This window comes from Trematomus bernacchii, unplaced genomic scaffold (genome assembly GCF_902827165.1).
Source record: "Trematomus bernacchii unplaced genomic scaffold, fTreBer1.1, whole genome shotgun sequence".
Taxonomy (NCBI): domain Eukaryota; kingdom Metazoa; phylum Chordata; class Actinopteri; order Perciformes; family Nototheniidae; genus Trematomus; species Trematomus bernacchii.
In genome coordinates, this window is record NW_022987878.1 from 375,672 (window position 1) to 393,265 (window position 17,594).

General features: G+C 43.3%; 1 long non-coding RNA gene across 1 annotated transcript; it reads right to left on the reverse strand.

Annotated features, from left to right (window-relative positions):
• Nucleotides 1-11,172: 11,172 nt before the first annotated feature.
• Nucleotides 11,173-12,753, reverse strand: LOC117469645. The gene is made up of 3 exons (XR_004554612.1): nt 12,322-12,753; nt 11,878-12,051; nt 11,173-11,518 (listed from the first exon to the last, which is right to left on the reverse strand). It is a non-coding gene; the product is annotated as an uncharacterized LOC117469645 (long non-coding RNA).
• Between the last annotated feature and the right edge of the window lie 4,841 nt (nt 12,754-17,594).

Consider the following 17,594-nt stretch of genomic DNA (forward strand, 5'->3'; position numbering starts at 1 on the left):
TTTTCACGGAGTGGAAGTTTAAAAAACCACATGAGAGTCCACACAGGAGAGGAAATATACAGCTGCAATGTTTGTGACAAAAGATTTAAATGGCATGATTCTATCAAAAGACACAAGTGTGTTGGTCGTCAGTCCTCAAAGCTTAATGAAATTCAAACTGAGGATAACAGAGAGGCAGAGCCTCCAATCAGCAGCTCAGCTGAACACACAGAAGCTGATGGAGAGGACAATGAATAAGTCTTATGACAGTTCAGACATGAGAAAAATCTGCCTGACTGGATCAACAATGTTGCACAACATTCATATAAGACTTAAACGAACTCTATCTTTATCAACATAAGTGGACAATATGTTTAATGCTTTTTGTCATACTGATTTTCTGATGTATACGTTAACCACTGACTGTTGATGAACCATTTCATTGTGGATTGAGGGCTCCAAGTTTCCATATACAGATATAGGGTGATTTGATGTATTGTTCTTTATTTGTAAATGTTTTGTGTCATTGCTATCCTGTTAATGAGCGCTCTTTTACATAAATATACCTGTTATCTGATTGTTTTTGCTTCTGTAACTGTAAGGGAACACATTTGCCTATTTTGTATCCTGATGACCTAATGCCGTTACATGTAATACGTTATAATAGAATATCTTTATTGTCATCACACATCAGTGTAACAAAATTCAGTTGGCTTCTCTCACTGCAGTACATAAGAACACATCCATAAAAGCAGTGATAAAGCAGAGATAGTAGCAATAATCAGGGTCATCACTTAAATGCACTTTACCAGAATGTTAAAATACATTTTTAAAGATTATTTAATAGACTTCCGGTATGGGGTGTTCTGAATAGACGCGTGCTCGGTTGGCTCTAACTTTCCCACTCTTATTTACCTTTTAAACCTCGTCTTTTTTCAACATAATTTGGACAAAAACATAACGGCTTTATACCCCGTGATCAGTCCTCAAGCTCTGTGATTGGATGTTGGAGTGGCAGTGCGTGAAGTTTACACAGGGCGTCAAAAAGCACTTTGAAATGGAATGAAACTCATCGACGGCACACTATCCAAAACAGGAATCGAACGTGTCCAACCCCCCCACCCCCCCCTCCCCCCCCCCCCCCCCCCCCCCTTAGGTCACAGGCTCCTCCAACAGTGCAACACAATAAAACTGGGGTTACGTATTGTAACCCAGCTTCTATGAGTATAGGCGCAGCCCTCTAAGGCTATCGCTATTGGGTAATCCCACTGCACGTGTGCAGCACTGACAGACTCAATCCACGCCCACCTATGACGTGGGCCCCACCTACGGCCTCACTTCCGTATAAATAGGAAGTAGGCCCGACCATCTGGTCCCACGCCAACAGCTTTTCTTCAGCTATTCACGGAGCCAGTGGGGCCCGAACCTTAGAGGGCTGTGCCTATACTCATAGAAGCTGGGTTACAATACGTAACCCCAGTTCTATTTCGTATAAGGCTTCGCCCTCTAAGGCTATCGCTATTGGGTTAAGGGCGAAGCAGGATGTAGTCCACGCCCCACTGGTCCGTCCGTTACCAGGAGCACAAAAAACACACCTACTCAATTTAATAACCCATGTCCATTGCGCCATGCGTAATGGAGCATCACAGTCCCTGGAAAACTAGCATTTCAAATGAATATTCTCCATGAGGGAATGAAGGTGAATACCTGTCGTTATAAAAAGTAGAGACCAAAGTCCCACTTGTTACAACGAAAAAAGAGAGGAAACAGGGCAGCTCTCTGAGTGCCTACAGGCAGGAGAGAGGGCACACAGTTGTGTCCCCGACATTACTCACTCTGACAGGACATTCAGTACTGAGTGTGTCAGAGAGGAATGGGAGACATCCCTCAAATAAAAACGAATAAAAGAACAGGGGGAAGACCAAGATGCTGCAGTGCAAATGTCTTCCACTGTCAGTCCTCCGTGCAACGCCGTAGAGGTTGATACAATTCCTCTGGTGCCGTGCGCTTGATGTTCTCCGGGGGATCCGCCCCAGAGGAGACATACGCCTGTGACACAGCCTCACACAGCCAGTGTGACAGGCGTTGTGCAGACAGAGGCTGCCCCATTGAGCGCTCTCTGTAATGCACAAACAGACGCTGGAAACTGCGCAACACAGCCGCGCATGCCGTATAGCATGACAGCGCGCGCACAGGACGGAGGAGATGAAATGTGGCTTCCTCCTCTGATGTGTGAGGAGGAGGGAAAAAACCCTCCAAAGTTATCACTCTTGATCTAAAAAAGAGACCTGTGATCATTTTTGGCATAAAAAACAGGCTAGGGCGCAAAACAGCTAAGCTGCCATCTCCTTGGATCTGGAGACATGACGGAGCCACAGAGAGAGCAGACAAATCACTCACCCCTTTTAGCTGATGTCAGAGCCAAGAGCAGAGCTACTTTGGCTGACAAGAACCTTTAGGGGGACCTGATCTAAAGGTTCAAATGGAGCTTTTCTCAGTGCGCGTAACACTAAAGCCAAATCCCATTGAGGCGCCAAAGCGCGTGACACAGGTCTGAGTCTCTGTACTCCCCGTAGAAAACGTTTTGTCAGAGGGTGACTAAACACTGTGCTGACACCAAACCTACGTGGCAAGATGAAATGGCAGCAGCATATGTTTTGACCGTGCTATAAGCCAGTTCCTGTCCAGCAACAGCTGGAGGAACGACAGCACGTGAGGCAGGGTGACCGTAACGGAACGCTGTCCATTTGGCTGTGTAGGATGCTCTGGTGTGTGAAGCAGCTGCGCTGATCGTACACCTCCCTGGCGATTTATGTAGGCCGCCGCTCCTTTGTTGTCTGTTCGAATCAACACATGTTGATTGTACCGCAACGGGGCGAAAAAATGCTGGATTACTCTCCATACGGAGAGTAATTCCAGCACTTTTATATGGAGAGACATGTGAACCGGCCACTGTTCCCCCCCTGCCTGCGACATGCACGTTCCTCAGCCTGCGAGAGATGCGTCTGTGAACACTGCGGTGTGTGACGTCACTCTGTTCAGGGGCACCCCCACTGACAAGACGTGGAGATTTTTCCAATAGGTTAAAACCAAACCCACGGAAGGAGGAATGTACACCATGCGTCTCCTCTGACGCACAGGGTCGATGCGCAGGCGAATAAACCACCTCTGGAGTCTCCTCAAGTGAAGGAGACCCAGGGCGATCGCCACGTGACCAGCTGACATCATGTCTAAAAACTGCATCACGGAGAGGGCTGTCACCGCCCCGCGGGATGTGACGCGCCGGAGGAGAGCTGTCACTTTCTCCCCTCTCCGCTGTGAGAGTCGCGCTCTCATGCGGGCTGAGTTCAATTCCACTCCCAGTTAAATGATAACCTGGGAGGGAAGAGGACAGCTCTTCTTCCATTTGATAATGAAACCCAGGCTTGACAGATGCTCCAGCACCTGTTTGATCGTCAGCATGGGAAAAGGCCATTCCCTTGTTGAACACTGACAGATCGAGGATGGGTCTCATTCCCCCCGCCCAGTCTCCTTCGGGACCAGAAAATAGCGGGAGTAAAAACCCCTGATTTTCTTCCCCTTGAGGAACCCTGGAAAAAGGCTTCCTTTAACAGAGTTCCTGCCGCTCTGCACGGAGCGCGAGACACTGTTCCTGGGATGACAGGGTTCCCTGTATCCCGTAGAACTGCGGGGGGGAGAGGCGAACTGCAGAGACTACCCTCTGCCCATCCGCCTCTTATCCATCTGTCCATCAGACACACACGCCGCCACCCTGAGTAATACTCTGATAGCGCCGGGTGTACATTCTCTGGATGTGCTGTGGTTGGTGGCAAACCACGCCAGAGCCCTCCACACACTGCATTTCACACAGGCTCTCATTATGTCGCCGTTTTAGGAGAAGTCTCGTAAACCGCGCGTTCACGCTCAACACCGCTAAGGGATGAGCGGAGGTGTGTGCAGTGCTGTCCCCACGAGGCGTAATAATGGCCCCTTTGATCCATTAATGGAGGGGGCGTAGTCATCCGACTTGTGCCCTCCACTCGGACCCAGGACTCAAGGCTTCGTCCACGGAGTAAACCTCCTGGAATGCCCAATCATCCTCGATCGCAGCAGCAGCAGCGAGAGCGTCCGCTCTCTGCTGTTTGAGGGCCAGAGGGAGATGGGTACATAGTGAGCATGACACCTGGGGGGCGTGAGCTCATTACGACCGTGGGTAGGAGGTACGTCTGAGACAGAGGAAAAATCTGTGCTGCCTAATAACCGGAAGGTTTAAGGTAGATGAATTGAATAGTAAGCCCTGCTGTTTTATTAACTGATAAGTTAAAAAAAAACAGCCGGCTTAAGCAGCGAGCCATGCTGCCAAGTAACCAATAGGATATTGGCAGCCGGCTTAACCGGGGAGCCTTGCTGCATATTACAGTACTTCCCTCTGTCCATCGAACACACGCGCCGTCCACTCAGCGCGCGAACCTGCTCTGGATGTGCTGTGGTTGTCATGGTGACGAGCCACGCCAGAGCCCTCCAGACGCTGCATTTCACACAGACTCTCATTTATGTCACGTTTAGGAGAAAGTTCGTAAACCGGACCTTGAGGTGTGTTCACGCTCAACACCCCTAAGGGATGAGCGGAGGTATGTGCAGTGCTGTCCACACTGTAATAATGGCACTCGTGGGCTCATTACAACCGTGTGTAGGAGGTAGGTCTGGGACAGAGGAGAAAAACCGAGCTGCCTAAAAACCAATAGGTTTTAAAGACAGCAGATTTATGCAGCGAGCCATGCTGCCTATAACCGACAGGTTAGGGGCAGCCGGCTTACCCGGTGGGCCTTGCTGCATAATATTAACCATCTGTCCACCGAACACACGCGTCGCCCTCTGAGTAATACTCTGAGAGCGCGCGACATGCTCTGGAATGTGCTGTGGTTGTCATGGTGACGAGCCACGTCAGAGCCCTCGCCGCCGTTGCCCGTGAAGCAACCCAAGAGGGGCCCGGACCAAAAAAGCTGCGAGGGGGCCTCCACACGCTGCATCTCACACCGGCTCTCATCCTGTCTCTGTTTAGGAGTGTTAAGGCTCGTAAACTGGACATTGAGGCGCGTTCCCGCTCAACCCTGCTGAGGAATGAGCGGAGGTGTGTGCAGTGCTATTCACACAGTGCGTAATAACAGCCCTGGGCTTATTACGACCGTGTGTAGTAGGCACATCTGGGACAGAGGAAAAAACCGTGCTGCCTGCTAACTGACAGGTTACAGCCGGCTCAAACGACGAGCCCCGCTGTCTGTTAACCGACCGGTTAACCTCAGCTGGCTTATGCACCTCCACACGTTGTATTGCACAGCGGCTCTCATCATGTCGCCGTTTAAGAGAAGGCTCGTAAACCGGACATTGAGGCGCGTTCACGCTCAAACCCGCTTGAGGAATGAGCGGAGGTGTGTGGAGGCATATCTGTGACATAGGAAACAAGCCCGTGCTGTCTAATCAACCGACAGGTTTTAAAGACAGCCGGTTTGTGCCGCGAGCCCTGCTGCCTAATAACCGACAGGCTATGAGGCAGCCGCTTATACAGCTTTTTTATGTCATCCGGAGGAGAGCTCTCTTGAACCGGGGGAACGGGGAGATCTCATTAGGCGGCTGCCTTTCCAATGATCTCCGGGAGTTCCTGGAGAATACCGCCTATACGGCAGAGCCGAGATGGCGGATAGAGGTAACCCGGTGACCCGGTGTCAGCCCGGCAGCCGAACCCATAGGCTCGGCTGTCGGGCTGACAGTCTCCCCCGTCCGGAGGAGAGGGAGGATGGGTCCGGGGGAACCACATGGTGATCCGTGAATGGAGGGGAAGAAGTTGTTCTGACTGCTGCCCGCCACTCGGATCCAATAAATCAAGGGCTTGATCCACAGAGTAAGACTCCTGGACTAGCCAATCATCCTCAGCCGCAGCCGCGAGAGCGTCCGCTCTCTGCTGTCTGTGGGCCAGAGGGAGACGGACACAATGAGTGCACGACACCTGGGGAGTGAGAGCCGCATTTGCGTGCTCCCATCCCCGGCAGTACTTACCTGTATCGTCTGTGTAAAGCCGCTTCCTTTCTCCCTGGAGCGAGCCAGCCACAGCCGGTCGTAACTCATATGTCGGGCTGACACCGAGCCCCCGCCCTGTCTCCCCCGTCCGGAGGAGAGGGAGGATGGGGCCGGGGGAACCCCATGGTGATCCGTGAATGGAGGGGAAGGAGTCGCCTGACTGCTGCCCGCCACTCGGATCCCATAAATCAAGGTCTTGGTCCACGGAGTAAGACTCCTGGACTAGCTAATCATCCTCGGCCGCAGCAGCGAGAGCGTCCTCTCTCCGCTGTCTGTGGGCCAGAGGGCCAGTGCTTCTGCAACGGAGTGCTGAAGAAAAATGGGAGCAGATGGTCGGGCCTACTTCCTATTTATACGGAAATGAGGCCGTCGGTGGGGCCCACGTCATAGGTGGGCGTGGATTAAGTCTGTCAGTGCTGCACACGTGCAGTGGGATTACCCAATAGCGATAGCCTTAGAGGGTGAAGCCTTATACGAAATAGAACAGATACACAGAAAAAATAGTGCAAGTAAATACAAAAAGAAAAATAGTAAAAAGTAAAATAGTGCAATAAGAGTCTATATACAAGTGATTGGAATATGATATATTAGATAAATAATCTACTAATAGTTAATTAAAAACTGTATATAATGGCTATTTTGCACATCCCTTTCAAGATTTCAAGATTTTCTAAGGTTTATTGACATATCATATACACAACTACGGTGTAGTTATGCAATGAATGAAAAACTTGTAAGTCGCTCTGGATAAAAACGTCAGCTAAATGCAATGTAATGTAATGTCTGCTAAATGAATGGATCAGGGTAAAAAATAAAAAATAAAGTTCTCAACTAGTTATGCAATGAATGAAAAACTTGGGTCACAGGTTCCTCAACAGTGCATTACAAGACATCTATCGATATCTGTGTACCTCCACCATTAAACATATTCTGCACATTTCTTATACTATCTACATACATCTTATGAGTATAATTTATATGTATAATATCAGTTAAAATAAGTGCTTCAACATAGTTAACATTGCAGGAAAGTTGATTGTCAAGTTCCAAAACAAACCATGCAATATATTAGACGTTAAGTACTTTGTCAGGCTTAATATCTGTAGATACCCACAAAGCTTTTTTCTTATTTAAAAGAAGACCTTAACCTAAAGTATTCTTTAATGTTTAAATAAAGCCTTATTAGTTTGTCTGTTTTGCACATCCTCCTATCAGGCACTAAACTGTTTTATTGTAGAGATCACTTACAGTATCTTCTTGATATTTTCTATTCTATATTATTTATATCATTGACCTTCCACTTTCCCACTGTATTAACCTGTTTCACGCCTTCCCCCCGGTACCGGGCGGATAAACGCGTCATTTGCAGGAAACAACGTCTAAGGAATCTTAATATTGAATAAAACTATGAATGTATTATATCCATGTAACGGGAAGAAACTCAGCTAACTGATCTTTTTAATTTTTTTTTTCAAAAAAACCCCACAATGCTAGCACTCAGCCTCTGAATTAGCCTCGATCGAAAAAACGGGACGACAAAGACACATAAACTCACTCAGAACTCCCTTATTACTTATCCTAGATGCACAACCAAACACTATTTTTTGGTGTCCTGGAGACACTGAATCTAACGGTGCCCACCTCAACACTCAGTGATAAACATTCGCGACGCTATCAACGAAAGCATACATCATCACATGTGGAGCTAAGAAGCTAAACACGTAAATATATCTTACCTTGGTCAAAAGTGGTCTTCAATGGCATTAAAACGATAAAAAAACGATGCTGCAGTTAATCCATAGGTTCATCCTATGTGTCTGTGCCTTCTTTGAAATTATTTCTGATAATCCATAAGCAATACAACTGCGTTTTAGTTTCCAAACTCCAGAAGGAGACATTCCTCCAGTTTAGTTTCGCTTTCCACACGCGAAGCGGCAACATTTTTTCTTTACAACCTGTCTGGGTGGGAGCCTCCTCCTTCGATTCTATTGGCTCTAACGGTCACAAGGGTATGTCAACCAACCAGATCGAGCAAGGGGGGCCAGAGATAGGTCAAATCCACCCAAATGACCCCAGATGGCCCAGTTTTTGGCTAAATCTCTCTAAAAAGGTCAAATTTCACTTGTTTTGCATCAATCTTGATACAGGGTACTTATTATATGTTGTACTTTGGATTCCTAAAGCTTTTAGTCTACTAACCCATCATCCAAGGGTAGTTTTCACTATCTGTAAAAAATAATTTTTGGACGGACACTATAATTTACAGTTTTTTACTATGTAAAATCTGAATTTTCTTTAAAATAAAAAACATTTATATTGATTCTGACACTTCTACATCCAACTCACAGGTTTATCATTACTTTGAGAAAAGATTATTAATTTAACCCTTTTAGAAGGGAAGATATGGTCATTTGTTCTGGGAATGTCATTTTCGAGCCTGAGACCTGAAAAACAGGCTCAGAGTGGAACAGGTTAAGAGTATGTACTCTTAATATTTAAATGTTTTCATCAAATATAACACATTCAAAAGTGCTTTACAAAAATGAAAGACATTAAGAAAAAGGCATTTTAAAACAGTCATTAAAAAGCAACACAATCTACCTGCATTGCAATTACTATAAACGTGTAATAACATGCTTTAACCAGTAGGAGGTGCGGGTTAAAAAGCTGTCAAGTTTCAGTGTTAACAAAATAAAATATACTGCTGTTTCTGGTTTAGTTTACGATGGATATATTCTGTTATTGTTTTGATATTTGTAACACAAAAGCGATATAAAAAACCCACAGCAACACAGAAAAGATGGTCTTAACATGACCCAGCGGTCTAGTAGTTAATAAAAAACAATATCAAAACAAATTATTACTACTAACTTTATTGTGAAATTAAAACAGAACGGTAAAAGAATAGTTTTCCGGTCTATTCTGAGGCCCGATCTCTGTAGATAAATAAAGAACTACGACAGATGTGCAATATTTAATGCAGCCAAACTATTCATTACAATGCATTCATGTGATGACTTTCAAAGAGTAAAGCAAGCACTGCTGAATAAAGTATGATTTGATCTTTTACGAAACGTTTTTTTTCATATGGAATGCAGTTGGAGGTCAACCAATCACAGAGCTTGAGGCAAAGCGGAACAATAGCTCAGGATTCTGGGTAGTGTAGTGTCTTCGGCCATCCTAAACTCTGAACAAATATTAGTTTCTCCGAATCGAAGGGGAAAATTACAAAAGCATTGTACACAATTTAAATCAATCAATGTTGTGTAATTAACAAGGATAATCTGGTGTTTTTGAGTTGATGAGTAGTGCAGATATCACTGTAAAATCAATCGACAGTAAGGAGAATGCTTACTTCCGGGTGTAAAATCCTCCGTTATCCAATGGGAATGGACGCTCACATTGCTCTCTGCGTCCGTAATACAATAAAGGGGACATGATCAAATAGGAATATAATTATCTTTTAAATAACGTTAACTAAAGGGAACAATCTATTTGACACACACTGATAAAAGTAAAACGTTGGATCAACTAAAAAAAATTAGAGTAATCGATCACACGAAATATTTTACATTGACTCAATGAAAGTCCATTTCATCAGATCAATCTGTATATTTTAACTCCAGGCAAACTATTATCTGATAGTGAAGTAAACCAATTATTTTACGTTGTCCTAAATGAAAAAAGTGTGTTGTTACGGACTGAATGTAAAAAAAACATCCAGTTGAACCTGAAATAATTAAACTAAATTCAAAACCATTTCTTAACTAAATCAAACCAATTATTTTACATCGTCTCAAATATAAAATGTAAGTTGTCAGTATCTGAAATGTATAGCAATTATAATTTAAAAATGTTATGATTATATTGCATTTAATGACAAATAACAAATTATTTTAGAGCACATTTATTTGAATGTAAAACAAGTTGTTCACACTGTCACTACCCGATCTGCATCCCTGCCCGATCTGCATTGCGCATGTGCGAGATGGTCCGCCATATTGGACAACTCCGTACGGCAACCCAACTAGGACACTTGACACAGTGGCATTTGGCAAAGCACAAAAAGAAAACTCAAAAAACCGAGAGAGATGAGTTATTGTTATTACAACGTGACTTCACTGGGTTCTTTTATTTGGGGTTAAGTACATTGTCAGAATAAGTGAAAAATGAATTTAACTTCTGTTAGACAATGTACTTAACCCCAAATAAAAGAACCCAATAAAAAGAGTTGTTAAATAATAGTGAAGTCACGTTGTAATAACAATAACTCATCTCTCTCGGTTCTTTGAGTTTTCTTTTTCATGTGTTTGTCAAATGATTTAAACCAAAAAATGTTATCAGAATTGACTATTTAGTAAATATTTGAATTTCAAGTACCAGTAAGTACTGCCCCATAATAAGAACATTTGAGCAAATATCAGATCCTGAAAAGAAAATCTCTAATAAATTAAACATAAATACAAATGATCTCTTATCCTCCTCTTTCTGTTTTTTTTCGAAATACCCCCTTCCAGTTTATTTATAAAAGGTAGTCTTTGACTTTAAGTAATGGTGTGTCAGTTACCAAACAATGTTTTAGAGGAGGACCTCAAGCTAGCAAACTATTTCTTGCTTTAAATCTCTTCTTAAAATTCACTTTTTATCTTATGGGCTTTTTCCTAACTGGTGTTTCTTATTGCTTTATAAATTCATGTACAATGTTAGATCCACATAAATGTTATTAGTAGCCTATTTTTATTATTATTTAGAACAAATATAGGCCTATAACTTCTGCCTCAAATTATGTGAATCTCAATTTGTTTTAAACGTTGGACTACGACACAATTCTCAGTGTTTTTGTTCTGCTGATTTAAAGCCCTTTAATGAAACGTGTACATTTCATTTCAGTTTATGATTGGATTCCAAAACTGTGTGTTTGTGTGCGAGTGGCAACCCAGTGACTTTGTTTACATGCTCACGAAAATCAGTTTGTTAATCAGATTATGGCAGGAAATCAGATGATGCATTTATCAACAAGAGATAAGATGAGAAGTACTTTATTGAATCCCAATTTGGGAAGTGTTTTAGTTGCAGCATAAAAAAGCCATGGCATTGTACAAACAAACAAAAAACAAATATGTGTTGCTGCAGCATAAAAAGGCATGGCATTATAAAAACAAAAAAGAAAGATAAGACATAAACAAGAAAGTACTGTACTAATGTGGCAATTACAGAGGTGGTTCGTCTTCCTGAAGAGACGGGCCACGTAGGCTGTCCACAACCTGGCCAAGAGTGCGCAGGAAGGCTAAGTTAAATGCCAGAGTTTGAGCGTTCTCCTCCCTTCTCAAGGCCATTTCCTCCTGCCTTGCCCGGGCAGTAGCCTCCATGGTCAGCTGCCAGTGCCGATCCACCTGGGCCAGGTTCCGTTCATGGTGCCGTTCCTCCTGTGCTAGGTGCTCGTCTCCTCCTCGTTTCCTCTTGCCTGTATGATGATAAGATAATTATAGCAATAAGAATGAAAAACACAGGACAGGTACAGGTCACACAAGGATATAAGAATAAAATGTATAAGCAGAACTACAGTAAGGATGAACTAAAGACAGTTATGCCCTAGATGTTTACAATGATTGTGAAAGTGAATTACATTATGTCCAGCCTGTTGATAATGAATATAAATATATGTATATAATAGGATGTCACACACAATTGTACTAGCTGCTTACTAGCTAGTTACTTACTTGTAACAGAGCACTTCCACACAGTGGTATAGCTTATTTTACTTACTGACGATGGATGAAAAAAAGTCACAATTGCAGTCGTTTTGCCATGCCTATTTCTTACCTAGAACCACACGCTGCGGTGTCGTGATGGCACTCGGCGTTGGTGGTTGAGTTGGTGTCGGTTGTTCGGCTGGTGTCTGTGGTCGAGTTGGGGTCCCTTCTGGATTCGATGACGAGGACGGATCACCCGTTGTTCGGGACTATTCCTCCTCACTAGTTTCATCTATGGCATCATCTAGAACAGCAACATGACTTGTTAATTCCACAAACTACTGCAGCACAATACTAAATAGCAACAACAACAACTGTAGAAAAGAAAAACTGAACGTAAACAATGGCACATGTGGTGGTAGCAAACAATAGCTCTAGCTAATGCTATCTGCCTTAGCTAGCTATGTAGCTCTTCGGGGATCCATAAAATAGACTTGTTTGTTAGAAGTGAGCTTTATAATAGATAGGGACACAACGCTTTCAAGCAAATAACAGAGCGTTAGCAAAGACTTACCATGCAGGGACTCCAGCAACGCGGTTGCAGAGTCCAGGCCTCCCTCTCTCCCAACGTTGGCCGGTCTATGGCCATAAATAGCGTCCATCAGGTCGAACCACTTCCAGCTTCTCCTATCTGAACCACTCCGGCCGTTGTGGTCCTTGACGGCTCTATACTCACTCTTAAGCTTTTTCAGTTTGTCCCTACACTGCTGGAAAGTCCTTGCGTATCCGCGTCCGGACAACAGTGCAGAGACCTCCTGAACAACTTTGAGGTTGCGAGTTGTGCCGTCGAGCTCCCGCTGGATTTTGTCATCTGCTATCAGCTGGAGGAACGTCGTAACCTCGTCAATCGACCACGGTGTGCTTTTCTATGCCATTTCTTCTTTTAGCTTCTCTGTTTTCAAAAATGCTGCAAGCGTCCCAATATATGGAGAAGGGTCCAGCTGCGGCCGCGGCAAGTACACGACACTACACGACACGCCCCCTACACGACACGCCCACCTGACACGACACTACGGTGGCTGAGAGACATTACCGTACATGGCAGATTAAAAACGAATTGCAAATGTTATTGTAGCATTTTAAGCAACTATTAGGCAAATAAATTAATAACCTAGTCTATCCGTTTGAGACACAACAGTATAACTTTCAACCCAAATCATTTTGTCAACAAACGGTGGTTTAGTAAACTTTTTTTAATATATAAAATAGGTATTAATGAGATAATCTATTAATTATGTTTGTCTAACTGCTACACATGTATTTATACATAAATGTAGATATTTGTGAACATCTAAATATAGTTGTTAAAGGTTTTAAGATATACATAATCACATCATGGGGTCATTAAGGACCAAATTAGGAGGGCCAGTAAGGCCACTAATGAGCTCAATCATTCACATGTATTATTATTACTTTATAAATTAAAAGTACTAGGGGTCTATTACAAAACCTTTGAAGGACTCAAAGGTTCTTGTTCAAGATTATTCATACTCATTTGTGAATTTAACATCCATATTCACTCAAAACTGAAACAACACCAACATTTTTTTTGAAAGCATTGCAGGCCTAAAGCTCCACGTCAGTGACCTATATTTTAATTTCTTCCATCAAACTTTAAAAATGGCAAACAGCATGTTTTTAAAGATTTAGTCTTTTAAGAAACAAAATATCAAATTTGAACAGAAGGGTTTAAAAACACGTTTTTAATGCAAATAAACTTGAAACATAAACCTATTTGTCATTTCAAAATTCACTTGTATTGTCTGCGTGAAAGGCACAGTAGACTATGAGCGAATACATATCAACATTAAAAAAATGACAAAGTCATACAATATATACCATGTGCTACTGTCAAGGATTAAGTATGATGAGACTTTTTTTAAGGAGGGACCCCAGAGCCAAGGGCAGGCCGAGCAGACCGCCTTCTCCCGCCGCAGGCTTCCCCGGTGATGGGCTCCGTGTAACAAGTCCCCTCAGTCTGTGCGGGGAGCTGCACCACGGTGATGCTGCTGTCATCGCTCGCCTCTCCTCCGGTGGTGCCCTCGGCTCCCTCCGCCGCCACACTGCCCAGCACACTGGAGATCACTAATGTCTCTCAGCCACCGTAGTGTCGTGTCAGGTGGGCGTGTCGTGTAGGGGGCGTGTCGTGTAGTGTCATGTACTCTCCGCGGCCGGCAGCTAGACCATATTGCGCTAGTGTGGCCTCGATAGAACCACAATTTTGTCGGCCCAGAAAAAAGGTGAAAAAGTGGCCCCGGGCCGGTACTAGGCCTAGTGGAAGCGCAACCAAAAACGGGCACGGCACGACACGGCACGCTTAAACCGCGCTCCGCGCCATGGTGGAAATGCCCCATAAGTGTCTTAATGCAAACGTTTTGTAAAGTGATGCTAGACCAAAAACGTGCTGTTGGATTGTGTGCTCTCTGCAGGACGGGGTCTGTACTCAAAGATTGTTTATGAAATGAGAGTTTAACTCTGTTTTTGTTGTCCAAACGACGCCAACAGAGCGATACGTCTTCTTTCCAGCAGGTGGCATACATGTTAAATTATCCAGTTCAACTGTATACCTTTAAGTGAGCTGTCAGGAGGAAACAAAGGTTTGCCAACACATTGCACTTTAATGCTGAGAAAGTACAAAGACGTGAAACGATGTGCTGCAATGTCTGTGTATTTTTGAAGAATGCCAAGTAAAGGAAGAAAGTAATAACTCGCACTGAGTCTTAATACATTACTTCATTTCTATTATATAGAAACACTATCCAATGATTTATTATGTTTGTGTTACACACACACCATTACTGAATTCATTCTAAAACCAAGAATAACCTACATACAACAATAGGGAGCCCTGGCTCAAGGACGGACAAAACAAGGACACCACACATGATTATTTTCCAATTACAGTATATTTATTTTAAGAGAGTAACTCAATTGTGATATCAGTTAATCAGTGATGTGTGTAGTGTACGGGTGTGTGATGTGTCAGCAGGGCCGGACTGGGACCATAGGTCAGGCCGGGAATTATACACCCAGCCAGGCCACTACCAGTTTTGTTTGGGGGCGTTTTGCTGGATGTATCGTCAATATTTACAACGTTGCTGCCCTTAGTGATAGCCCTACAGTTTGAATCTACTACTTAAATAGACACATATGGACATAGGATATTGTTAAAAAAAAGGTGTGCATATGTATTTGGGAACCTTTCCATGTGAACATGTTTTATTTGGGGGTGGACCTCAAATGGATTAAACTGTGATCAATAACTAGTAACTTATTGAGAGAACATGAACATAGCTTGCTTATACTGTTGTCATTACATTTCCTTTGTTTTGTTCAGTGTTTTCATAGACATAGCCTATTGAAACAGTTTCCTCTGTACCTGCCAGTTCTGTCCACTGAGCTCTGCCTGCATCTCTCCCTCAGGCTCATCACCATCAGCATCATCTGATAGTGGAACTGAATACGGAGAACATGTAATCATTACATTAACAACTATTTATGAAATAACATTATTCAAGAACATATATGATGCAACACTTATTTTATCACTTAGTTGACCCTGTATTTGCATGGCCTAATACCATAATGATTGTCTCCCCTTTACACAACATAACCATGAAGTTATTCACTCACAGTATGAGGGGTTTGTAGCCCCACAGTTAGCTGCAGTCTAACGGTTATATTACATATATTTGCCTTGAGTAACATTAAGGACATGTTTGGGTTTTGTGTAGCCTTATAGTCTCCAGTCACACAGGGCCTGCCACTAACTTTGCATTGGACTGAGAAACTGTTTTGTTGACAGTCGATGTGCACATCAGGCTACAATATAGAAAGAAATGTGGCTCATAATGTTCGCTCACTTACTTTCTGCTTCGTCATTAGATACCATACGGGGGGTTCTGAATAAATCATTGATTTTAGCACATTTCGCTGCCTTTTTTTGTTGCAGGATGGGGGTCCATCCTTCCACAATAATTAACCTTGCCGTCAGTTTCAGTCGGTCCAGTCCACACTAATGTAAACAGCAGCGCGCTGGTCTCGTGAGAAACGGAGAGTGGAACAACCAATCACATCTTCATTATTCTCCTGAAATTTAAATGTGCACATTCGCCAGTCTGACAGGTGCGTGGTTCTCACTGCGCCTCATACCGGTGCAACTTTGAACACCTTCAATATATGCCGCATTAATGGATTTGGCCTGCAGTCACCGCATCTGGGCTGAATTAAACACGTATTATTTTAGTCCTGTGTGTTTATTAGAGGCCATGTCAGCAGGCCACATCATATTATGCCAGCGTTGCGTTCACAAGACATACAAGCCACAAACTGGCAATCGAAACATGCCACAACCTGAGGGACAGTGAATGAGACACACAGACACACACCTTGAGGGAGGGAGGGACAGCTGATCGCCATGCAGCAATCAGCTGTTCCCGAGCAGAGAGCAATACTGTGCCGATGAGAAAGTGTACCTGTAACACTCTCCAAACTACTGTAGGAGCGGAATCATTCGAAAAATATAATATAGGATAATGCTATACAATGCTAACGGAGGCGAGACGTACGTTATTCACGCGCTTATCCACACGTACGTTAATCACGCGCATATTCACACGTACGTTATCAACACGCATATCAAAGATAGCGCTTTCTAAGCTACGCCGCCGCCACTTGAGCGCGTACTTTGAGCGCACCTATAGGCGCGTTCACACCAAGTACTTTTCCCACGATAGTTCATGAGAACTTTAGTTAATGAGAACTCTTTTAGTTCTGATGAACTAAAGCAGATCGCGTTCACACCAAAATGAGTTCCTGGGGGTGGATTAGGCAAGGCAAGGCAAGGCAAGGCAAGTTTATTTATATAGCACCTTTCAACACAAGGTAATTCAAAGTGCTTTACAAAAATGGAAGACATTTTAAAAATGGCATTTAAAATCAGTCATTAAAAAGGAAAGATAATAAAATAAACATTAAAAGAAAAAATACATGGATAAAAGTTAAAAGTTACAGTGCAGTTTAAGATGTGAATAGTTCAATTAAAAGCAGCGGCAAAAAGAAAAGTCTTCAGCCTGGATTTAAAAGTAGTAAGAGTTGCAGCGGACCTGCAGGTTTCTGGGAGTTTGTTCCAGATATTTGGAGCATAATAACTGAATGCTGCTTTACCATGTTTAGTTCTGACTCTGGGGACAGAAAGCTGACCAGTCCCTGAAGACCTGAGGGTTCTGGATGGTTCATAATTTAGCAGTAGGTCAGACATGTATTTTGGGCCTAAACCATTCAAAGCTTTATAAACCAGCAGCAGTATTTTGAAATCTATTCTTTGACACACAGGAAGCCAGTGTAAGGACTTCAGAACAGGAGTGATGTGATCCACTTTCTTAGTGTTAGTGAGGACTCGAGCAGCGGCGTTCTGAATCAGCTGAAACTTTCTAATAGATTTTTTAGTGAGGCCTGTAAAGACACCATTGCAGTAGTCGAGTCTACTGAAGATAAAAGCATGGACAAGTTTTTCCAAATCCTGCTGTGACATTAGTCCTTTAATCCTAGATATGTTCTTTAGGTGATAGTAGGCTGATTTAGTAACTGTTTTAATGTGACTGTTGAAACTCAGGTCAGAGTCCATGACTACACCTAGATTTCTGGCTTTATCTGTTGTTTTGAACATTGCAGACTGAAGCTCAGCGCTAACTTTTATACGTTCTGCCTTGGCTCCAAAAACCATTACCTCAGTTTTATCTTTGTTTAATTGGAGAAAGTTCTGACACATCCAGTCATTGATTTGTT